Consider the following 25,399-nt stretch of genomic DNA (forward strand, 5'->3'; position numbering starts at 1 on the left):
TGAAGTCATTTGCTTCAAACTCACTTTTGGGCTTAATCCTACTGGTTTATTTTAAACAGTGATCATTTTATTTATTTTTCTGACACTGTTGAGAAATGCCATGTCAATGACTTTTGTTGTGCTCTCTGTCCTACCTCTCTTTCCTACTGAACATGCCCCTAAGGCCTATGTACAATAATTTGCCACCCTCGTACTGCAACATTGCATTTCCATTTGTTTCTGTCTCTGAGAGATCAGTTTAGTTGATGATGATGAGTTATGCAGTATGCTTGATTCCTAAACTAAATTTCTCCGTTTCTGTATTATGCAGTACAGCAATGCAATTAAATAGACTAAGAATATCACAAATGAATCACAACAGCCTGGAAGCACAAACTTATGTTCTAGTACATCTAATTATTACCTAATGCCATACATACAGAAATGCCAAAATAAATGTTGCCATTTCGAGCCTCACCAAAGTTTGTTTTAAAGGTCTCAATATACACATCAAGCTTGTCAATTGATTCATGGATGCATTTAATGAGGTAAACAATGCAGCTGTGGCGGACTTCCTCAAGGAAAAAATATTTGCCTAAAATTATTTAACTCAGGCTATTTAGAGTTTCTGCAGCATGGTTCTCCCACTAAAATTGAGAATCTTAGATTTTAGTCTGTACTGTGGGCGAGCCCCTCCCCACATAGGAGTTATCACTGTATTGTCACAAGGCATCTCACAAAATAGGTCTTAGCACCAATCCTTATTGTGAAACAGTGATTTACTCTTTTTACCATCCTGCACTACGGTCAAAAATTCAGGCTTTGTATCCTGATTTTGTTTAAATAGAATCTGTATGTTTTAACTGTCTTCATGTGGATTTTATCTTAATATTCCATTTATCTAAAACTAGAAAAGAACTAATCCAATAAATGGTCTCTCAGTCATATGCTTTTACTACTATCCTTCTGTACAATAATATCTCCCCTCCCCTCCCCTCCTACATACTTTTATAACTTACTTCAATATATCTTTTCAACTCTTTACAAACATATACAATACTAAAATCTTCCCTACTACATCATTTTATAGTTACTTCATTATGCATGTTGAACTTCTTGCAAACTGTGCTTTACTGAAATTTAACAACACTAAATTTCTTTACAACAATCTTTTCTTTTCTACAGTATAATCAATTTACTTCCTACAAGATTTTAAATCTGCAAAAACTGCATAGACATATAATTGTTGATGTAAATTCTTTACTATATATACCCGTCTTGTGATTATGTTTGCCTTTTGTGAGAAATATAAATGTTGAGAACTGTTCGAACTTCACTTGCTAATATAAATGCACTGTGATGAAGCTTTTCTCCCCGAGACTCCAATGAAAAAAGTTCTCTACACAGTCAGACTTTCCTGGTCAACCCAAATAAATAATAAATAAATACCTGCCATGTACCAAATACATGCCACTTTTTCTTAGTATGGAGCTTTTTGTCCCCAGGTTTCTCCCTTTTTAATTTCTCCAGATCTTTTGGGTTTCTAATACCATGACGGGAATGGACCCCATTCCTAAGCCAAAGTATGATTAAAGTTCAGGAAATTAGTATTGTTTCAATCTTTGATGTCAGCCAGAAATGCTCTTTGCAGCACCCCTAATGTGCCCAGTAATGACTCCTTCTGCAGTTTGTACAGAGTTACATGTATTGGTAACATATCTAAATATGACTGTAGATTATTTTTTATAAGACCCATTGCTCCCACTACTATTGGAGCTGTCTGGGTATCTTTCTTCCACATTGCTCTCATTTCTGTCTGCAAATCCTGAAATTTTATGACTTTGTGGCTCTCTGTACACAAAACACTGTAGTCACTGGTTGTGGCAATCTCGATGATCGATGCTACTTTTGTCTTCTTTTCATGGACCACTATATCTGTTTTTCTCGCATCTATCTTTGACACTGTTAGTAATGGATGATACCATGCGATGTAGACTTCATCATTTTCTATGATGCTTTGTGGCTTATGTTTCCAGTGTTTTTATCCACTTCAGTACCATAATGTTTGCACAATCCTCAGTCCAACAGTCTCACCACATTATTATGCCTTTCAGTATACAGTCCTTCTGCCATTAGTATGTCGCAACCAGCAACAAGGTGTGCAACTGTTTCCAATTCTGTTTTACAAAACCTACAGTACATTGGTCTGTTTCTCATTTCTCAATGGACTTTGTAAACTAACGTGCATGTAGCCCACTATCTTGGGCCACCAATATTAACCTTTCATCTCTTGGTTTAAATGCGCCTCTCCTTCACCATTCGTGCATTCAATCCTGATCAACATGAGGTTCTTCCAGAAGTTTTCTGTACTTGCAACTACATCTATGCTTTTTCCACATTTCTTGCCTTCTCATGTGGTCCTTTGCCTTATATTCTTTATTTCTTTTGTTTTTTGGTGCATTCAGTTGCTGCCTAATTTTTATGTACTTGTGGTTTCATTTCCATTCTTGTTTGACACTGATATGCTTCTGCTAGCCTAAGCAGGGAAGTCATCTTAGATTTATTCTCCTCATGTTTCAAAACTTTCACTATGGTTGGTTCTTGTGAGGTGAGCAGATATGTGTGGAGTCTCACGATTGCAGATCATGTAATCAATTTCAAGGAAACCCATCCCTCCTTCAGATCGGGGAATATATAATCTTGGTATGCACTGATTTTTATAAATCATTTGGTGAGCATGAAGCATCCTTCTGTTTTCCTATCTAACCTATCCAGCGCTTTTTGGGGCCATCCAGTCACTCCAAAACTCTAAGTTAGGACAGGAATAGCAAACTGGTTTACAGCTTGGATTCTGTTCCTAGATGTCAATGCTGTTTTCAGGATTAATTTAAGTCTTCTAGAGTACTCCTTACTAAGTTGTATTTGCATTTGTTCATGTTTTATTGCTGATCCTTCATCAATTTGCAAATATTTATACACCCCCTCTTGCTCAAGTTCTTTTTTTTCACATTCTTGTCCCAAACTGATGTTTTCTTGGTGCTGCAGTTTTCCTGCTTTAAAGGTTGCTTTTGCACATTTAGCAATGACATTCTTATATCATCTGAAAACGTTTTGACAACTTGCAGTTGTGCTTTCAGTTCCTCATCTAATGAGCTATACAGTTTCAAATCATCGACAAAGAGAAGATGAGAAGTCTTTGCACTTTGTTTTCAAGGAGCCAAATTATATCCATGACCTAATCTGTTAAGCAGACAGCTTAATGGATTTAGGGCAAGACAGAATAGTTTCAGTGACAGAGTCACCCTGGAATATCCCCCTTTGGATGTTTATCCCTGGAATAATAAGTTGTCCTTTATCATGGCTTAATTGCAAAGTGGTCTGCCACTGTTTCATGGTCACTGTAATGTAGTCAATTACTGTAGGGTGTATCTTATACATTTTTAAGCACTCTTTTATCCAAGAATATGGGATACTATCAAATGCTTTTTTGTAGTCAATCCATGCCATACTTAAATTCTTACCCTTTTTACAGTTCTCGACTATGACCTTATTTAACAAGAAATTATGCTTTGTTCCACATGACTTTATTTTATTGCCCTTTTGTTCTATTGCCATAATTGAGTTTTCCTCTAAATGACTATAAGCTCTGTCAGCATCAGTTCCAGTGTATAGTTTATACTGTGTTGGAAGGCAAGTTATTGGTCTATAATTTTTAGGCAGGTTCACTCTTAAGTAGGAGCATTGTTTTTCCTGTTGTGAACCAGGTTGGTGTCTGCTTGGGGTGTGCATTTAAATAATTCTTACTCATAGCTAAATCTTAGTGCAAATATGTTAATACTTTTAACCAGAAGTTAGGTACTGCATCTGGGCCTGGAGTTTTCCAATTAGAGGCTTTTCTTAACTTTGTTTCAATCTCTCTGGTTGTTACTTCATCCCATTTCATATCCTGCACCTTTAAACTTCTTATTCTTTCTTTTACTTCTTCTATCCATTTAGCATTTTTGTTAAGTTCCACAGGATCTTCATAGATACTTCTCCAAAATGTATTTATTTATTTTCGTTGTGGTGGTCTTTCAATTCCTTTTACCTTATTTCCCAATTCTCTATAAAACTTTTTTGGGTCATTAATAAATTGCTTATTTTGTACATTTCCTTTATATTTTTCTATGTATCTTTTAAGTTTTTTCTGCCTGTGCAGATATTTTTAGTTTATTGTTTGCGATAGTACATGATAATTCCTGATATGTTCCAATATTGCACATTGCTTTTATCACGTCTATCTTTCTGAATATTTTTGTTGATCTGTTCCCTCTTCTATACTCTTCTAATACTGACACTTCTTGTCTTAATTGCTTTATGGTTTTCTCTATTCGATACTTCCATGATGGTATTCAATTCCTCCCCTTCTCTCCCTCACTACCTTGTTCTTGTGGTAGAACTTTATCAGTTATTACTTTAGCTGCACAGTAATATATCCTGTTTACTTCTGTTAAATTGCATGAATCTCTATGGACAGTCATAATTACTGTGTTCATTTACTTTATCAAACTTCTGACTTTTGGGGTTTTATTGACCATCTGCAGTCTATTTCTTTCATTGATCTTAATGTGCTTATCTATCTCATTAAGTCAAGCGACTCTTCTCTTAGCTCGGTTTCTTCCTGCAGGTATTCTATATAAAGTTATATTGCATCTTCCTGTGTCACAGTCTCTTCAATTTCATCCTGTGTCATCCATTGCTCTGTCATATGAGAAATCGCTGGCTTATCACTCCTCAACATTAACTGCGTCAGAGTTTCCACAGTTTCCTGTTCCTTCCCTTGCTGTCCAGCTTCAAGTGAATGTTTATACTGGTTTTCTCTGGAAGCCTCCAAAATATCTTCATGTGGCACCTGACCAGTTGCTTCCCATTCCATTGATTTCCCCCTAATTTGGAATTCCGTTGCTCTGTCCTGTTGTGGTGCTTTCTGAATTTGATTTTCTACACCAAATCCTTCACTTTGGAAGTACTTCATGACCTCAGTTTCTATTTCTTTAACTTCTCCATTACTGATCTCCTTTTCTACGTTTCCTCTTTGTCTTCTTATTTTTTGTGTTTTAAAGTTTTCAATGTCTGGATTCCTTTGCCTGCATTTCTCTTCAAATATATGTGGTGCTGCTCTTTTTGTATTGATTAGTTTTGCTTTCTCCTTTGCATAGATATTACACCATATTAAATTTCTTTCTTTCCCATGTCTATATTTCTGCAGATGTCTCCTGATCTTCCTGTTTCTCCTTACTTTGGGGACTCGTTCCATCATGCTGTGATGTAATCTATGTTAGACCTTCTACATCAAATCCTTCACTTTGCAGATATTCCATAATTTCAGCTTCTATTTTTTAACTTCTTCTTTACTAATCTTCTGCTCTGCCTTCTCTCTTTGTGATGCTATTATTTTATTGTGAAATTTTCCATATCTGGATGCCTTTGTCTGTATTTCTCTTCAGTTATCTTTGGGGCTGCCTTCTTTATGTTGATTAATTTGACTTTCACCTTTGCATAAATATTGTACCGTATCAAATCTCTCTTTCTTTCCCATGTCCATATTTCTTTTTTATACTTTCTTATCTAATAGAAAATGTTTGATCCCCAGCCTACATAAAGACTTATCTGAAAATGATAATTCATCTATGAATATGACTTACCACCAAAGTTTAACATATTAACATCCTAAACAAGTGGATTACTATTTTGACTTCTCTTTATTTTTTTTTTCAAAAAAATAAATTCAAAAACAATAAACAAGTACTTAGAAAATCTTCCAGGTATGTCTAGCCATAACTCATATACTTTCCATACCATTTTTTTTTTTCCTAGCACCATATCAGACATTTCTAAACCCCTTGTACTTGTCTTTAACCTATCTTTAACCATACTTAAAGTCCCCATTCATTTTAAACACACCTCCATTATACCTCTCCCCAAAAATCATAGGACCAAAAATATATATTGTCAAATTATAGAGCACATCAACAAATATAGCATACTTTGTTTTTCTTACGATGGAATTAAAGAAAGTCACAATAAACTTATTGCTAAATATATATATATATATATATATATATATATATACTAAAGTAATTTACCCTACACTAGAACCATGTGAATTAGGAAGGGGGAATATCTTTTTAACTTAAAACAACTTTTATTGTGTTGACCATTAGCACATTTTACAGTTGCACTAAATACATGTAGGAGGATCTCCAATAAAGTCATTTAATTGCTAACTGAGAAACAGAACATTTAATGTTCAGTTAGATGATGAATGTCAAATTATAGGAATCTCCATTACAGGAGATAATCAAGGTTTGGCACTAAGACCTATACTTCTGCACTTATTCATAAATACTAGGAACTTTAGTTTGCCACTCATTCATAGATACTCTGACCTTTACTTCTCCCCTTATTCATAAATGATCATTTGTAATCTAACCTATTGCAGTTACTTTTGTGCCTGCAATATCTTCATACGTAGAGCTGCACAAGCATTTCACATACGTAGAAACCCAGCTACAAAATTATTTCAGTACATTATCCCATTGGGTGAAAGAAAATCAACCCTCAATAAACATCACAAAAACTAAAAATTATTTCAGTACATTATCTCTTTGGCTGAAAGAAAATCAACTCTCAATAAACATCATAAAAACTGTGTGTATGCTCCCTAGTTCTAATTAAAAAAACTGAAACCATTAGATGCAATTAAGATTCTTGACTGATTGATTGATTGATTGTAGGAAATCATCTACAAAAGGTGCAGATCTATAAATACCAAGGCAACGGATTTAACTCTCTCTCTCACTTTATCATTCAAGGACTACATAGACAATGCGGCCAGCAAAGTGTTTGGTCAATTAAAGGCATGCCACATTGTATGTAACCACTTCATGTATGAGAAGAAAAGTAAGAGTTAAGAATGTTCTGATACCTAAACTTAATTATGATTTTCCTTTGAGCATACTGCACTTGAATCAAAATACCCAACTGATATGACTTACAATGGTTAAAACATGCTGACCCTTCACTCTAGTCCCAAAGAATGACCATCGTTTGGCAGTGCAAAAAGCAGTTGGCTACCAGTAAGTGCCAGAGCGAGCCTTCTCTTATTCACATAGACTCATAAAATTCTACATCACTGATAACGCCCACCTTTAAGACATTGAATATAAGACACTCCAGCTGTAACTTAAGAACCAGTTTAGGACAATCTTTCTCTCTGACTAGGCCATCATTTATTGCAACATTGTGTGAGAAAAGTTTTAGAAAAGTTGTACTGTAAATCTGAAATAATTTACTTGTGAGACTCAGGACTAAAACAGATTATATAGCATTACAATGAAATTGATAGATCACCTAAAGGAAACCCACAAGTATAATTGCTTTAGAAATAATGGCTAATAAAACACTGCCAATGATGAAATCAGCAAGAAAATGGGAGCAATATTGCTGGAATGGAATTCATCCTCAAGTCTTGATGAGTACCTTAACATCATGGGCCCTGTTTTCACAAAATCTCACAAAAATGACACTGATATATAAACTGTATAATATACAGCATGTATCACGGAGAGGGGAAGGCTAAAAAATAAAAACGACAGCCAGCGGCACAGGTCACAGGATAAAAAAGTACCCAATCTTTGTGTACACATTAGTGCCAGGACTGGAAAAATGTCTAACTGTAAAAAGAAGGGACATAGGAACCACACCAATATATAGAACAAAACCCAGAGGAACATTCCTGTCCAAGGAAAAGAAAAGGCATCTGTCTTCCAGGCCTTCTTGCATTGAGTTCTGTAACTGAATTGTACCAGCTGATTCTTAAGAGAGGAAGCAAAGAAGTCTACTTGAGGAACTCCCACGCAGATGGAACAAATTTTGGAAGACCCCTGGTCAAGTGCCCATTCATGAGGGTCTGCCTTGGTTTTGTTCAGCTTGTCTGCCACTAAGTTTTGTTCTGATGGAATGTAGGATGCCTGTACTGTGAGACTGTGCTATGAGGTTATATCCCAAGCTAACATGACTAGTCTGCAAAAAAGGGTACAAGCTGGTTCTCTCTTGCTTGTTGATGTACCACATGACATTGGTATTGTCTGTAACCATTTGAAGATGTCCCGGGGACCAAAGATGATTCAGAGAGTTGAGTGGTTGATGAGGGCAAGCATCTCCTTGATAATTATGTGCGTGCATCTGTCCTTGGTGTCCCATGTTCCCTGCACTTTTAGCCCTCCAGAAACTGTTCCGCAAGCATAGTCTGAAGCCTCTGTAGTGAGTGACTGCATTGGAGGAGAGAGGGAGAAGGAGAGACCTGGGTTTAAAGATATCTGTTGTCTCCATGAAAAGAGTTTGGTTCTGACAAATCCCAGTACTGGGACATGAAAAGATAAATGATGTTGATGCTGAAACCAAAGGGATTTCAGATACAACTGTATCTTTTTCATGTGGAGTCTTACAGGAGTATCGCGAGAATCATACATGCCATGAGAATCAAAATCCTGCCATATATTTTCGCAGTGACCAAAGTCTGAGTGGAAACCCTTAGAAACAGATCTAGATAAAAGATCTATTTTTCCTGTAGAATAAAAGCTCTTTGAACTGAGATTTCTAGTTGATATCCCAAGAATACAATCCTGTGTAAAAGAGTCAAGAAAGACTTTTGAATTTTCTCTTGGAATCCCAGCTTGTGTAAGAGATCTCTCACCCAAGAGAAATTCCTGACACTTTGAGAAAGATTCTACAAAGATAAGCAAGTCATCTAAATATGGTTACCCCATAGTTTGCAATGATCTAAAACTGGAGCTTGACACTTATGAGTAGTCTTGGTGCAGTGAATAGTCCAAAAGGTAAGGTAGACAACTGATAATGGGATTAATATGCACAAAACCTTAAGAAGTGTCTGAAGTCTGGATGAATAGGGATGTGATGATAAGCATCCTTTAAGTCTAGTGTTTTCCAGGAAACTTGAAGGAGGAAGAGGATGTAACAGGTTATGAAGTAACATCATTTTGAATTTGGGCACTATCACAAACAGGTTTAGGAAAGAAAAATCCAGAACTGGTCTCCAAGCATTTTCTTTCTTTGGCACTAGGAATGCCCTTGAATAAAAATCCTTCCTCACCTGGGAAGGAGGAACTGGCTCTATCTTTCCTTAGGACAGCATCTGATAAAGTACCATTGGAAACAATAGAGTCTGATCTGGAGAATGAGGAATGACCAACCCTAGAAAGGAGGAATTTACTTCACTGCCATCTACAACCTTGACGAGTGATTTTCAGAACCCATTTATCTGAAGTAATTTATTGCCAAAGAGAAAATGGAGATTTATATTATGTAGAAAAATAGGGGGGAAGCAGGGGGGGGTCACAAGGTCTAGTCAATAGTAATTCAGACTTATAGGACTTTTGGAATATTCTTGCCATTTTTCTATAACATCTGTTTACCTGTATTTTGTTGATACTGTTTATTCTGTTTTATTTTTTTTTTTTTTTTTTTTTTTTTTTTGCAAAAATGGATGAGGAAATAGATAATTTGGAAAAGGATATCTGAAAAGTCTTAGACTTTCCTTGGATCAGCTTACCTATTTTCTTCTGACTTTTTGATCATCTCTGCAGGGGGGGATAAACACTAAATCTCTATCTAAGAGAGGATTTAAAACCTCATTTTAACATCATCTGGGAGGTTCTGAGAATACAGTCATGTAGACCTTCCCAAAACAGTACCAGTAGCCATATCCCTGGAAGAGGTATCAACAGAGTCATGCACAGACACTGTAAACAATAAGTAGTGACCAGTGCAATCAAAGAAACCAAGTTATTAAAAGCAGATTTTTTCCTCACAAGACAAAATTGCCGCTAAAACATTCCTCATACTTCTACAGTTTGTCAGAAAAACTTTAACATATGAGCCTGACAATTCAAAATGATGAAAATCAAAGTTACAGAAGTATACATTTTTTACCATAGCTATACTTTTCAATAATTTTCCCATCCTTATCAGAAAGAGTAGAATTGGAATTAATTAAATGCTTAGCATCAGTGGGATCATCTAAAGCTATAGCTGCTGGGTCATATTTCGGAATAATGAATAAAAATTTAACAGACTGAGGAACTTTACACTGCCTTATTAGGGGCAGCTGGCTGACTATCAGGAAAATGCAGGCAGTGACACATACCCTATATATCAGACAGAAGAGGAGGAATCTGTGTAGGCTCTGGAAAATCCTTTTGTAACAACTCATAGTATTTAATGAGGGACTGAGAAACCTCTGTGTTCTCCCACTGAAAACACTGGTAATTCTAGCAAGAGTCTCAGAGAAAGAGAAACCTCCACAGGGAGCAATGTTCTGAGACTGAATTTGAAATATGAGGAAAAAAAACTGTATTCCTCCCTTCATCTTCTTGTCCAGATTCAGAATCATGAATCTCTATGGGAAAAGAGGAAGCCCTCTTTCTTTTACAAGAAATTACTTTACAAGTAGGATCAATAGTCTGAATTAAACCCTGAGCCATACCCAGTAAACTACTCCTATCCAAAGAAATTGAGGAGGAGTAGATACATGTTTGCTTTTCTGTTTCTTTTTGACAGGAAAAATGGTGCTAACCTTGTTACTAATGGCAACAACAGATTCCCAAGGAATGGGCACAGCATTCTGACACAACAGGGAAATCTCCTGTGTTCCCTCTCCCAGGACCGACTGAAGTGCCTCTCCCTTGTCTAATGAGCAGACCCCAATAGTCACAGTGGACATGGCTAACTTCTAATCCATAGTGGCTGTAGGGACAACACCAGAGGGATATGGGGTAAAATATGAGTGGCCTGTAGTGCATCAAATGGCAACAGCAGAGTCAACCACATGCAGCTGAGGTAAATTACTAGCCTGCTCTTTCATTTTTTTTCTTTTTGTGGCTGAAAGAAGGACAACCATGGGACCAGTACTCTGTTCTATGGTCAAGTTGAAAATGGTGCCTGTTTCCTATGAAAGATAATCAGTAATTGACAGTAAACACCAGCAGTCCACAAAGGTTACTTTTTTTGACAGAAAAATATGGTAAAAATACTTTAAAACACTAAGGCAGCCCCTACAAAAGTAAAATAATCAAATCACCCCACAGAAAAAATGTTTTTAGTTACTTTGCACTACTTTTAAACTAATGGAAAAATGAGTGCTCTGTTTAAAAGTACATTACATTTTTGAGACCGTCCATTAAAACATATCACTTCTAGCTTTAAAATAACTTTACTGAAGAGGAAAGTAATAAAACATCAACATAATTAAGAAAATTGAAGGCTTTTCCCCAAAGTGAACTTATCTGCCCAGCTAAAGATATGACCCTTTATCCTCAAAAGCCTCAGAGGAGCGTACTCTGCAGTGGCAGTAAAGCTCTGAAGGGCTTCATGCCCAATCTTTTAATCAGCTCAGCTTGAGTTGTCTGATGGTTTGGGCATGTGGAAGATGCCCTAAAGCTTTGGAAGCTGGCTGGCAGTAATACCCCTGGTAGAATATAACCCATAGCTCTAAGGCTACTGCAGCAGTGAGCAGTAACATAAGCAGCCTATTTTTTGAATATATATATATATATATATATATATATATATATATAGTTATGACCTTGAAAGCAAAGCAATGATTTCTACACACCTTGTAAATATAATTTCCTGGTAAAAAAAATGATAAGATGAACTCTATTCTTTATAAAACCAACCATTTTGATTTTTGGGGGGTACTTATTTTAAGTATTGTATTTAGTTTTCACCCACTGCTTTCTACCAGTCCCTTCTGTTCTGTGTTAGTAGAAGCTCTGCCAACAAAATGTGGGGTGTGAGTGTTTGTTTTTCTGGCCAGGACACAGTGAATTCATACTGTAGCCAATTCACTGGCCTGGGTCTAGGTCTAGGGTTTGACACTAGGCAGGGTCTGACTCTGCTTGTATCCATTTGTTTATTTTTCCCATGTGGCAGAAGCATCTGATATGCTTCAGTCATTGTTATCTTTTTTTGTCTTTGTCTGCATAGTAGCATAATAAGATGCAGGGCGTAGGTAAAGCAATATAACACATCTGCAATTTGGCATGCTTTCTCCCATAACAAGCTCTGGTGCTGTATATTGTCCTTCTCCCATATAGCCTGAAGGGGCTGCCATATATGGTTTTGTTTCTCATCTAAAGGTTTACATCACATAGTCTACTCTGTATTCTCACAATATGGCATCTTCTTCTTATTCGGAATCTGATTCTGTCCTTTCATGTAGAAGAATTTTTTTAGACAAACAATTTGCATACCCAGAAAATCCTCTGATTTGTGTTCTCAGCTACCTGTTAGTCATACTTACCTGAGCACTATCCCGAAGTATGTCAGTAAACAAACTAATCATGAAAAAGACAAAAATTCTCTTTAGCTAAAGTAGCCTAGACTGTTCAATGTACAGAGGCAACAGAATTGGCATGTCTCTTCATGAAACTCCAGAATGTATGGCCCCGAGATGGCAGGTCTAGGAACACCCTGATTTGTAATCTTTTCTCAAGCCACCTTAAATATAATACCAATATGATATAAAAGCCTGAGTGAGAGAGAGAATTCCGAAACAAAGTCCCATAAGATTTTATGCATGCCCAACACAGTGTGCATAAACTAAAAGAAACATCACAGACATGCCAAGCAAGGTAAGAAAGACTTAAGACATGTTTGGTTGACGTAGGAACATGTATGAATCCTTTTGTTGGTAGAATTAGCTATGTTTAGTATACAGTTGTCCTTTAATTTTGTGGCTAGAATAAAAAGTAGTCAGAAAATATTTCAGGTTCATAAAACCATTACTTCTATCCCCTCTCACAGTTGCACTTTTATGTAAGCTGAAATTCTGTATCCAGTTTCATTGACCGTCATGGATAGTGTAATACTAAAACAACTTCTGAAGACCTGGAAAATATGAATGCAGCCATGGTTTCTGTTGAAAACTTTAACTTACAACTCTTGTAACATATTACCACATCCCAATGCCATATCTACTGTGCAAGAAAACAATATGCAAATGTTCACTTTATTATTCATTTTGCATTAAAAGCTAAGAAATAAAGTCTATATCACAAGTAAAATGATTAACTCTTACAGTTTCCATCAGCAAGTGTCTCACCAGCTATATAATTGCAACATTATTGTTATTGTAGTAAAGTGTGATATTTCTTAGAACATGTTAGAGGAAGAGTGACTAGAATCTTACATACTATAGTGTTTTACTGGCAAAGCATCTAGTTTTTCTGTGTTTGATTTAAGTCATCCAATTCCTTAGAAAATAAGCCTTCACTAAATTGATCTTAAAATTTAAGATCTGCAAATTATATTTCTTAATCAATTGTAATTTCATGGAGCGGTTTGCTGCATACTGAATGCAGTCATAATCACAATGGAGTCAATCAGTTCTAAATACAACCCAGAGAACAGGCAATACCCATATTATTACTTTAAAACTTAATGTAAATTGCTGTTAAAGGAGAAGCAAGCTGTCTAACATTGAACTAGCAATGTCCCCAGTTTGGAAGAAAATACTTGTTTAAGATAGGAATTTGTCAAAAGATTCTATTATAAAAATGCTTAAATCACTCAGAATGCAATTCCTTTGATATATAACTTTATACAAAGAAAAATCTCTGTGGATGTAGCTATCCTTTTGTTTAACTGAGTATTTATTCAGCTTTTACAATGAAGCTGACACAAGTATGAATGTTGTTCAGGCTGATAGAGGGGTTCCCATGGGAAGCAAGTATGCATCAGGGTTTTGCTCTGAGCATGTGGTGGTTCATACTGGTGATGGACTACATTAGCAAATAGGTCAGGAGAGACAAATCAACAATGCTGGTACACTATAAGCAGACTCTGATATGGAACTTCAGTAAATTATAGGGAGATTGGAATGCAAAACAGAAAGCAAAAGGGATGAAAAGAGTACAGACAAGGCAGCTGTCTGGCAGCAAAATGGGGTATCAGAAGGAGAAGATGAAAAGTGAGATAGAAGGGAAACTACCGGAAGTGGATGACAGCTTTAAGTATCTTGGAAGGTTGATGGAGGAGAAGAGATAATGTCAGAGGTTCTGCAGCCAACTGGCACAAAATGTCAGGAGAAGAATATGACAGACAAAATCCAAATAAGCTGAAGAGTGAGACAGACAAAACAGTGGTGTGACCAGTGTTTCTGTATGACACAGAAACCTAACAGTAGATGCAAAGCAGCTGGGAAAGTTTGAAGGGATATAGATGAGGTACCTGAAATGGGTGGTGGGATGCACACTATAAGACAGACAAATTAAGACATTATGAAATGGGTGGTCGGATGCACACTATAAGACAGACAAATTAAGACATTATAGCAGAAACCAAAGTATCTTCAATTTCAGAGGCCATCAAGGAGAACAGATTATGGTTCACAGTGGTTGAATAACTGAAGATAATCTGGTAAAGAAGATTTGGGAGAGAAATAAAGATGACAGGATGAAATGAGGATGTCCAGTGAAGAGATGAATAGATTTCTTGAGAAAAAAGCTAAGTTGTCAGGCATGACTGCTGAATTAGCTAAGTGAGTGACACTGAAGTGAGACAGACAGGGCAGTTGACATGACATCTAAACATCCCACTTCCTGTAGAAAAGTGGGGAAATGGGGTTGATTATTATAATATAATAAAGAAACTTGATATTGAGGTTAAAAGAACAGTGAAGGGCTAACAACCCTAACATTAAATTTCCTGATGTTTGATCACTTAATGTGTTGGATATAGTGGCTAAAAAATTGTCATGCTAATGTTGCAACTTTTCTGTACTTGAATTATATGACAGGCCTACACATTGTTATGCACTTCTTGCCTAAGTCCAGTCTTAGATAATTAATGCATAATGTCACTTTGCTTGTTGTTTGATATGGAAATGGAAATGCATGCTACAAAATTTGCCTTTCAACCATTGACCCCTACCCACCCACATTTGTTTCTAAGCCACAGCAATAGTACCACCCTCCTTCTAAATGCTCTTGCCCATCTGTCTTCATAAAAATTTGGGAATGAGATATGAGGTTTTACAAAAATTAGGGAGGTATGCTGATGACTGTAAGCCGAGCAGTTATTCACTCATCCAGTGTTACTAAACTGCTCCATAAAGTGCCAAAGTATGCACATATCTAGTATGGTATAAATGGTCTCAAACTAAATACAGAAAATAGCAACATAGTAGTAATCAGCAGACAAACTTCACCCACCTCATTTATTAGAAGTGGTACTCCTCTTCAAAAAAATATGGTCATAACAGATCTGAATGTTTATGCAGACTACTCTCTCTGTCTTATTAGATCATCATGGTTCCACCATAGTCAGGAAGGCCTTCTATCTGGCCCAGTTAATTTCCAAGAAAATGTCTACAAGACCAAAATAAATCATTGACCCTTGCCCTTTTCCATTATCAGATCCATTTTCAAATGCAGTGCTCCTTCTGTTATGCAAAAATCCAAGCATATTGCTGAAATGCAAAGACCCCAATTTTTTTAAATAAAAGAACCTCCAATTTTTCATGTAACCTGATAAAGTAGTACCAATCTCTGTATACTCTGTAGGCTACCAGCTGCCCTCTCATGACCTGTATCTCACTTGTCAAGCCAAAAAAATACCCGACTCCAGTTGAACTCCTATTTCTTCAAAAAAGTAATAGGGATCTAAATTTCAACTAATAAATAAATAAACAAGACTCACTGAAGAGACCGGGTCTTAGATCAATGCATTTCCAGCGTGTGGAATAAATTACCCCTGCAGGTTAAGCAAACTACTACTTTGTCTCCCTTTAAGGCTAGTCTTGATATTTGGATAGAATGACACAGATTTACAACTGGGCTATCCTGCAGGCCTTTATTTGTTTTGGGGGATTACACTAGTACATACTTATAAAGGGCTGCAAGAACTTTTAAGTGTGTCTCTTTTAAGGTGCATGTAGTTAACCCACTTATGGTTCCTGTAATGCTTGCCTAGTATTGTTCCTAATTACCTATACTCCTATAAGACCCTCAGACATGCAGACACATTGTGCCTCACCATGGCCTTCTCAAAGTTAAGTCTATTTAAACTTTACACAGGACTAGTTTGCCCACCTATGCTTCCCATCCACAGGAGTGATCACCTCTGGTTGCACAGGCCATTAGTGAAATATAGAAGGTTCTAGTTGCCAGAGCTATCTTTTCTGTATTACACCTTCTTGTCATTCACCTCACTCTGGTCTCCTCTCATTTCCCCTTAATGCTCAGCAGTCTTATCTTACCACCAAGATAGTCCGTAATTTCTTCAATTTGTTCTTCATTTCCCTTATCTTGCACCCCACCCAGTCGCATCCTTCCTACTCACTCAGCTCTCCTACCTTCTCACCCCAGCAGGCTGTGACATAATTTACACCTACTCCTTCAGTCATAGCATCACTCCTGCATCAGCCACAATCCCTCCTACTGCCAGATTGTACTGTCTGTACAGTTCAAACATGCCAGATTCCCTGCTCTCTTATCTCAATACCATCTCTTAACCTGGTACCTGTTTCTCCTTTTTTCTACCCTTCTTATCTCAGGTTCATTTACCTTAGACGTGTCTAAAACACCAGTTAACTCCAACTCTTTACATAAGTTGTCCCACCTCCTCATTCATAACCTTCAGCATAGTGACAAAACCTGACATGCTTTATTCTACCCTTTCAATCATTAGAATTTCTCTCATGTGTACTTCTTCTCTCCCATATGTGTAACATCTCTGTACTAATCCCTTCTTATTACAAGTCTCTTGGTACTATCTTTAAACAGACTATGCGCTATATATAGAAATCACACTTTTGAAAAATTCAGAAGTAATGAAACAGAAACCTTTTAGCATCCAGGAATATCCTTTTGTCTTTGTCCTGTAGTCCTTTGATCAGTGTTTTCATGTATACATTTTTGTAACAAACACCAATGGGAATGAGAAACATTGCAATTTTCATTATATTCCTAATATTTGAAAGCAATTTATGAAAAACTACCTGATAATCAACCCTTCACCCTGTTCACAAAAAGCCCATCCACCCCTCTCCTTCAAAAGTGTCCTCTACTTATTTATATAAGACAACATGCAAATGAAATGTTTACCACTAAAGGCATAATAAAATGTATACAAGATTTGATCATTTAATATCACCACTATACTGCATGACACCTGAATAAAATGCAATGAAATGCTATGTCTGAATCACCTATGATTTCTACTTGTTGCTATACTATTTACATTGCTGAAGTATCCTAGCTACATAGGGTGAACACCAACATAACAGTAAATGTCTGTATATGATAGCAAATAACTATATCTACCCATAAATTACTTTTACTAATGCTAATGGTCAGCAAATGCCTTGCTGCTAAAGAAAATAACACAAACATTGGATAGGCTGCAAATGTTATAGGACCCTCTCTATACACCAATCAACCACTGATGTCATAATACACAGAAGAGCAATTCTTCCATCCTTTATAAATCATACAAAAAGGATCAGCTGCATTCCAAGTTCTTCCCTTCATACCACCTACAGGATTAGGGGCATTTAGCTTTCATGAGTACAGCTATCCCAGAAGAAAAATATTGTACTCTACCATAGCAACCACTTTATTAAGCAGTAGCTAACCCTGCCTCCTTGATAGTACATCACCATGAAAAGGAATTATGAATTACACAACAATCGCACTTTACGCATGTCTCTTGTAAAACACATACCCCCGGATTCACTATGCCCTGCACGGCATGCAGGATCAGTGCAGGAGCTCTAGTAGGCAATATGTCTGCCATGCGATCCAGGAACGGCCTGCACGGGAGTGCACGAGAGCTCTTGCACTAATCCTGCACGGACTAACCCCTTGTATGCAAATCACCCCATTTGCAGGAGAAATCCATGCAAATGAGGTGATTTTGCAATCCAGGAAACTTGCGACCATCAGTGCAGGACTGGTGCAATCTGCAGAAATGTACTTGGTTAGTAACCGAGTACATTTCTGCAAAATCCAAAATGGAGCTGTGACAGCTCCAAATAAAGGCTGCATATCATTGAGGAAGCATGCCAATGGCCAAGTATAAGGCCACTGGCATTGCAAACAAAATAAAAAATAAAAAAATCAACTTTTAATTTTTTTTTAGCCAATCTCGGCTGTTTAAGCGTAGGGCAGTGGCGCACAAACGGGATTGGTGGGAAAATAACAAAATAAACCTAAATGAAGCATTCTAACTAAAATCAGTATTCTGCCATGCAAGTCAATGACAGGCAGAAGACAACATGGTCAGTGAGTAGTAGTTGCTAAGGGGGGGAGGCTCAGTATGAGACATTTAACTATGCATCAGCAGGCAATCCTATGCAAATGAGGGGAATGATAGTGAATCCCAGTTTTCCCCATCATGCTAGTCAGACCCCAACAGTGTAAGAGTAGGAATAGCTTGGTGCAAGCCTAGGAGTTAGGTGACATCATGGGGGAGAAAAGGTCCATTTGCTTACATTGCATTATACCAAGTTCCAGATAAGCACAGAGCAGTTACATTTCTATTTACATTTATACACGAGCAGTAGATACATTTATACATTCTAAGATTTTGCAGAGGTGGAAGTTTCTAAAGAGAAAGCACACGTGCAACTTAGTGGATTGTACGGGCAGCAGTTATGTATAAAAATTGCTTTGTCATTTCAGTAAGATGTTGAGAATATTATGTTCAAGCAGCGTATTTGGATAGTATTGTACAGTGAAAATGTTTTAATCCTGTGATGAGCATGTACAGGACCAGGATTGGTTAAGATTTTCTTTAAGCAGTGGTTTAAAACTACTGAGTTGGAGAGTTTTATTTGCATGGGGATTCCAGAGTTTAGCAATGTACTGAGAGTAGAGCGAGTTGCCTGCAACATTATTTGAATTATTTGTATGCAATAAGAATCTGTTACTAGAATGCTAGAACGGAGGTCTCTTGCTGGACAGTAGGGTAGTAATAAGTTTTGTACTGCAGGAAATTTTTCTGGATGATGAATGAGTTTGTGTACTGTATTTAGGTATAAATATGTTAGACAGTTGTGCAGTTCAAGCCAGTTTAATTACTTTAACCTAAGACAATGGTGGGTCCTATGAGGGAGACTGGTGGCAAATTTACAAATTTGATTGTAGCAGGAGGCAAGTTTCTTTCTTTGAGTATTGTTTATGTTTGTTAGGATAGGAGTGGCACATAAGAGAGTTAGCAGTAAGAAGGTGGTGGCTAGAGTTTTTCTTGCAGTATCTGTAAGGAATCCATTGATCCTATAAAGGGAGCCTAGTTTCTGGTGTGTAGATTTAATGGTGTGCAGAATATGGTGGTCATATGTGACACTGTCATCTATTATAACACCTAGAAGTTTACTGTGAGTTACAGTTTCATTGACAGTTTTATTTTCTGACTTTGTGGTAAAAGATTGCTTTTGATTTTGGCAATTTTTTGAGGTAAAAATCATTAACTTAAGTTTTCTTGGAGTTGAGTAGGAGGTTTGATTCTTTGAGGCAGGTTTCTACAGAGGAGAAAGATATTTGGGTAATGTCTTGGAGCTTATTTATTATTGAGACCACACATACTAATGTTGAGTTATCTGCATACAGAACTAAACTAGTTTGGTGAGTGGAGGTGTGGACATCATTAATAAATATATTAAATAGTAGAAGACCCAGGATAGAGCCCTGAAGGACACCTCTAGTAACTGGTTGAAAGGATGAGAAGTTTTGGTGCCATTTTATCACCTATTGCCTACCAGATAGGTAACTAAAGAACCACAACAAGGACTATTGTGAAAGTCCTATTCAGGAAAGTTGAACAAACAGTTTCTGGTGTGAGATGGTATCAAATACCTTTGACAAGTCTAAGAACATGGTAGACACAAGAAGACCATCATTTCTATGTCAGTTTATTATTTTGATAAAAGATAGTAGAGCAGTAGTGGTGTTGTGATGGGGGCTAAAGCCATGTTGTGTTTCTGAGAGCAGGTTATCTGAGGTTAGTTATTGCATCAGCTGCATATGGATGCATTTCTATAATATTTTGGAAAGGGGAGAGAGAGAATCACTATCTGTCTATAGTTATTAAACTGTAGATGTGCTGCCTTTGTGCAATTGTATTATGTAGGATTTTTCCACAGTGAAGGGACATATTTTTCAGCTATGGACCTATTAATTAGTATGGACACAGGGAAGTCTATGACTTCTGCAGGCATTTTTAGGTAGTCTGATTGTAGTTGGTCTGCAGCTACAGAAGTAGGTTTTAGTTTAAGGAGTAACTTCCCTACAAGTGAGGTAGGTACTGGACTAAAATTGAGGAGCTGTGGGTGGTTTTGATTGGACAGGGGTAGAGTGTGGGAATAGATGTGTTAGTATCTAAGAGAGATAACATAGATTGTATAAAGTAGAAATAAAACTGTATGGGGATACAGTCTGTCATATTGTTTGTTTATGGAGAGGGGCTAGTGGTCTTGCCAGGGTGGAGTAGTTTATTTAGTGATGACCAAAACAAATTTGGGTTGTTTATATGTTTGTCTTGTAGACTGGTATAGTATGTCTGCTTATCCTGTTAGACATGGAATTTTGCAAGCTTTCTAAGATGTTTAAATTGATGAAGGGCATTTTGAGTTTTATGTTTATACCAGCTTTTCCAGGCTTTATCTCTTTTTATCATGATTTTTTTTGTTTCCTTTGTCAGCCATGTTGTTGGGTTGGTATTTACTCTTTTATTACATACTGGTACTAGATTATTTAAGGTTTGTAAGATTACATTATTACAGTGTTCTATGGCAGTATTTAGTGGCATTGTTCTAAGTACATTCCCATTATATTTGTTTAGTGCTTCATTGAAAATATCTTTGCTGAAATTGGTTGTATTTCATATTTGATTATAGATAGTATGTTTATCTAGGTTATGGTAAGTTCTAATAGCATATGTTGGTATTGTCTCTTATGCTATCTGAGAGGCAGCCTATTTTTGTCAGTTTGTCTGGTTTGTTTGTAAGAATCCAATCCAATGCTGAGTGTCTCCCTGAAGTTTTAGTGATTCTATTAGGTGTGGTTATTAAATGTCTGAAGTTGTGCAAGTCTATGGATTCAGTGGGACTGGTAAAATTTATGAGTTGCTAGTCAATATTTAAGTCTTAAGGTATTACAGTTTCATGAATAATTTCTACTGGATGCTTTCAGCAGTATCAACATTATTCCCTGGTAGTATATAAATTGCTGCTAAACCTATAGCCTTCATATTGTTGATTTTTAGAAGTGCTATTAGACGTTCAGCATTGTTAAATTTAAGTAGTTCTTGTGGGAATAAGGTTATGATTAGGGAATTTTTGTAGATGGTTGCTACACCACCTGCACACTTGTTTTGTCTGTAATGCCTGGATATATTGTCTCCTTGGGGGGTCTCATTATCCTTCATTTCTTTTTTAATTAGGTTTCAGTAGTTACGACTATATCAGGAGTGTATGTTGTAACATATGTATATATGTCATGGATTTTATTCCACATACTTCTTAAGCTCATATTTAGTAAGGTGAGTTTGTATTGTGCTTTTTGTTGAAATGTATTTGGTGACTAGTTTATTCTGAGGTTGGAAGTGATGGCTTTATGAACAGTGGGACTAGAGTTGGGATGAATATTTCTGCTAATTTTTTGAATTGTTATTTTAGAGAGGGAAGAGTGTGGCCAGTTATATTTTGGTCTTGGTTTGATATCTGATCATACATTTGGATGCTTAGTTTTAAGATACTTATAGAAAAAATAAATCAGATGTGGTCTGTTTGTTATGGAGCATTATGGAGAAAGGCAGGCTGGGTAGATGTTGATATTCTTTGTGAAAATTGGTTGAAGTCCTAAGTATTTGAAGGATGTGGATTTGATAAATGTTGATGAAGGCTAGCAGAGTGAGGAGGAATAGTAAAATAATCTGATTTAGGGGCATCTTATCTAACTTGGGTTTTATCTTTGTTATAAATTAGGATAAAAAATGTTAATAGGGTAGTGGGTTGGTTGTAGAGATGCAATTTAATAGTTATAGGAGGCATGGATTAAGACAATTTGTGAGAGAGTCTTGGGTGGGTGTTACGTTACTATTGGGAGTAATTGCATAGCTTTTTGCTATCTGAGGGAACTAATGGTATTGGTTAGAGTAATGTGTGGGCAGTGCTATGGAAGTATAAATGCAGAGTAAGAGGGTGTGGGTGAGATTTGGGTGTAGATTAGGGGAGCAGAGTGATCCAGAGTGCTAGCGAGGGGGAACATAGGAAGTCAAAAACTTGTCAAGAGACAGAGAAAACAATCAGTGATTTAATATAAACAACCACAAATCTGCTGAGAGATAAGTAAAAGGAACAATCCAGTTAAAAAGGAATTTGTGCTAATAGATGAATGTCCTGATTTTGCTGCTCTAAGATGCAGTTTTAGTAGGACAGTTAGTCCAATATCACCTTGACCTGGGTTGTTGTTGTTGTCTTTCGGCTTTTCCCAGTTAGGGGTCGCCACAGTGGAACTCCAGTCCGCTAATGATTGGCAGTAGATTTTCACGGTGACGAGTTGCCAGCTCGACGCCCAGCCTCCAATGAAGGCATGCCCATTCATGCATGTCTTTCAGAACGCCACTCGACCCACAGGGAGGACATGCAGACTCCACACAGAAGGCACTCCCCGCACACTAGATGAGAATCGAATGGGAGAACCCCTTGCTGTGAGGCAGCAACGCTACCACTGCACCACCGCAATCTGACTAATAGTGATAATAGTAAAAAACTGCACTTGACTGTTTGAACAACTGTGTAATGTAAGGAGGTTTATCGAGACTTCAAAATGTAAAGTCCAAAAGCTTATCTCAACCCCCACAGATCTGCAAAACAGTGAGAAAATGTAAGCCAGAATGCAGCAGTTCAGCTCTGTAAAAATACTGGCTGAAAAGTCAAAAATGGTTACATAAGAAGAGAAATAAACTTAAGTAAGGAAGACAATGGACTGCTAAAAACAATGAATTGAGCACAGTTAAAGGAGAAAGTACCAATGGGACTGCTATGGTCTAAGAAAATGGAGCTATTATAGTGGACAAAGTTCTTTCTTTAGGCTGCCATTATATTTATAATTTGTATACAAATATAGCCCATAGACTGGTGTTCAAACTGCAGATTTCACTGCTATAAGCATATATATATATATATATATATATATATATATATATATACTTGCAGGAACATTTCTATAGTAAAATAAAAACACACTAAAAAGACAGTTGAAGTTTGCTTTTTTTGAATGTGCTGCAACTTATTGTAAGATGGTGTAACCTAGACAAGAAGAGAGCAAGTTTCTTGTTTTCTGAAAATGTTCTCTCTCTTCTCTAAGTTTGTACAACTTCAAGGGAAGTATGTAGAATTTTGGGGTATGGTGGCAATACCCCCACATTAGAGGATTCAGGGGATTCAACCCACTCCAAAACTAATTGTATTTTACTTAGATTTTAAAGTGTGATATGATAGGCTTGTGACATTATTCTTTTTAGATGTTTCAGTTATGATGTTTTGTGCCTCGACAAAATGTTTCATTACAGACCCAACTGAAGAAGGCATTTATGACCAAACACCCTACCACATATACTTTTGGGATAGATATAACCAATTATTGACATATATTTCTAATTTAAGTCTTGGGTCTTTTACCATACAGATATTTATGAGTCAGTATTTTGGTAGGTAATCTGTGTGCAGCAAATAAAGTGTAAATTATGCTTCAGGCCTTTAGGTTACAATAATGAATCATTTGCTTGAGTCAAATCCACAGAAATGTCCTAATAGTGGCTTTTACATTAAGTCAGTCTTACACAAACATATGGAAGGGGGTAGTGTGTGTCTTATATTATATCATATAATGCTCTTACCAATATAATTGATCAGCATTCTTTTTTATGCCTTTTTATCTAAAGAAGGAAACTGACTGATGGAATACCGTGCTTTGTAAAAGAACTTTAACTTATCTGCATAATGCTGAATGCTGACAACACATGGCGATTTCTAAATGTTCCTCAACATGTTTTCATTTCACAGTTAAATTAGTACTTTCTCCAAACTAATACTACTACATGCAGACAGACAATAAGAAATTGCATGTAGTTCTAGTTTTTCCTAAACCTAGTATTGTATGAGCGCTGATATCATTGATATACAAATTTATTTCCCATCCACAGAAGCATTTTCGTTATAGATATTCAATGGAAATGAAATACTGTAGAGAAATAGGCCATGTATCTGAATATTTTGTAGATATATAATTAACTCTCTGTTGGGTTTGTCTGCACTATCACATACAGGGTGATTTACAATGTCAGTTCAATATTTCCTGTAACAGAGCTGTTGTAAATTACAATGCATAGCTAGAAAAAGGACATCACATCTCTATTCAAGGAGGCAGAAAGTGATCAATAGCATTCCATCATCATTTGCCTCTGAAGATGGATAAACTCTGTGAACAAAATACATGAACTGCTAATAGGGATTTACTAGGTAGTAATTAATCTAGTGCTATTGTGCTAGGAACAAACTAGTTTATTTGCAAGGATAAATGGGACCCGAGTTTCTGAATGATATCCATACTTCAAAATGCAAAATTAATTTTCCTTCTTTATTCAGAAGTATCTTACATGATTACTTAAAGTGTTAAAAACCTTTTGTTTAAGTAGAAAAGTATTATTATAAGTCATGCCTTATTGTGGGGTTCATATACAATTACTGTAATATGACAGAAAGCATTGCCAAGTGTTTTGTTCTAACAGAGAAGTGGGTATAGAGGCAGCCTACAACTAAATTGAGATGATTTATGAAGACACATTTGGCATACACATGCACACATGCATGTGGGCGTACATACACACACACACACACACACACACACACACACACACTTACATTAACACACAAAATTAAGACACAGAATGTATAATAAATGCACAGCGTGATGACAAGTATTTGACTATAAATCAAATACATCATAATGTGGTATGTCTGCAGTCAGGTAATTCTTTACCAACTTTAAGGACTATGCATGGCTGATAATAGCAAAACTGAGTTACATATTTAATGACTGCAATTTCAAAGTGCACCAGCCATCTACTGGTAAATTATATCTCATCACAACAATGGCCTTACTTTATAAAACTGGGAAAAATGAGATACATGACTTCTGAAGTTAGCAGTCTGCAAAATAAATACTTCTGTAGTGAATTTAAAGAGAAGGGTATATTTTTAGTAGAGTTCTATAAGACAAGTGTTTCATATATTCAATGTGTCTGAAACTTGTGGCAACTAGAATTCCTGAGTATTGAAAGTGATACCTATTTG

The sequence above is a fragment of the Protopterus annectens genome, chromosome 1.part0, assembly GCF_019279795.1.
Source record: "Protopterus annectens isolate FY-2018-M chromosome 1.part0, PAN1.0, whole genome shotgun sequence".
NCBI classification, from domain to species: Eukaryota; Metazoa; Chordata; order Ceratodontiformes; family Protopteridae; genus Protopterus; species Protopterus annectens.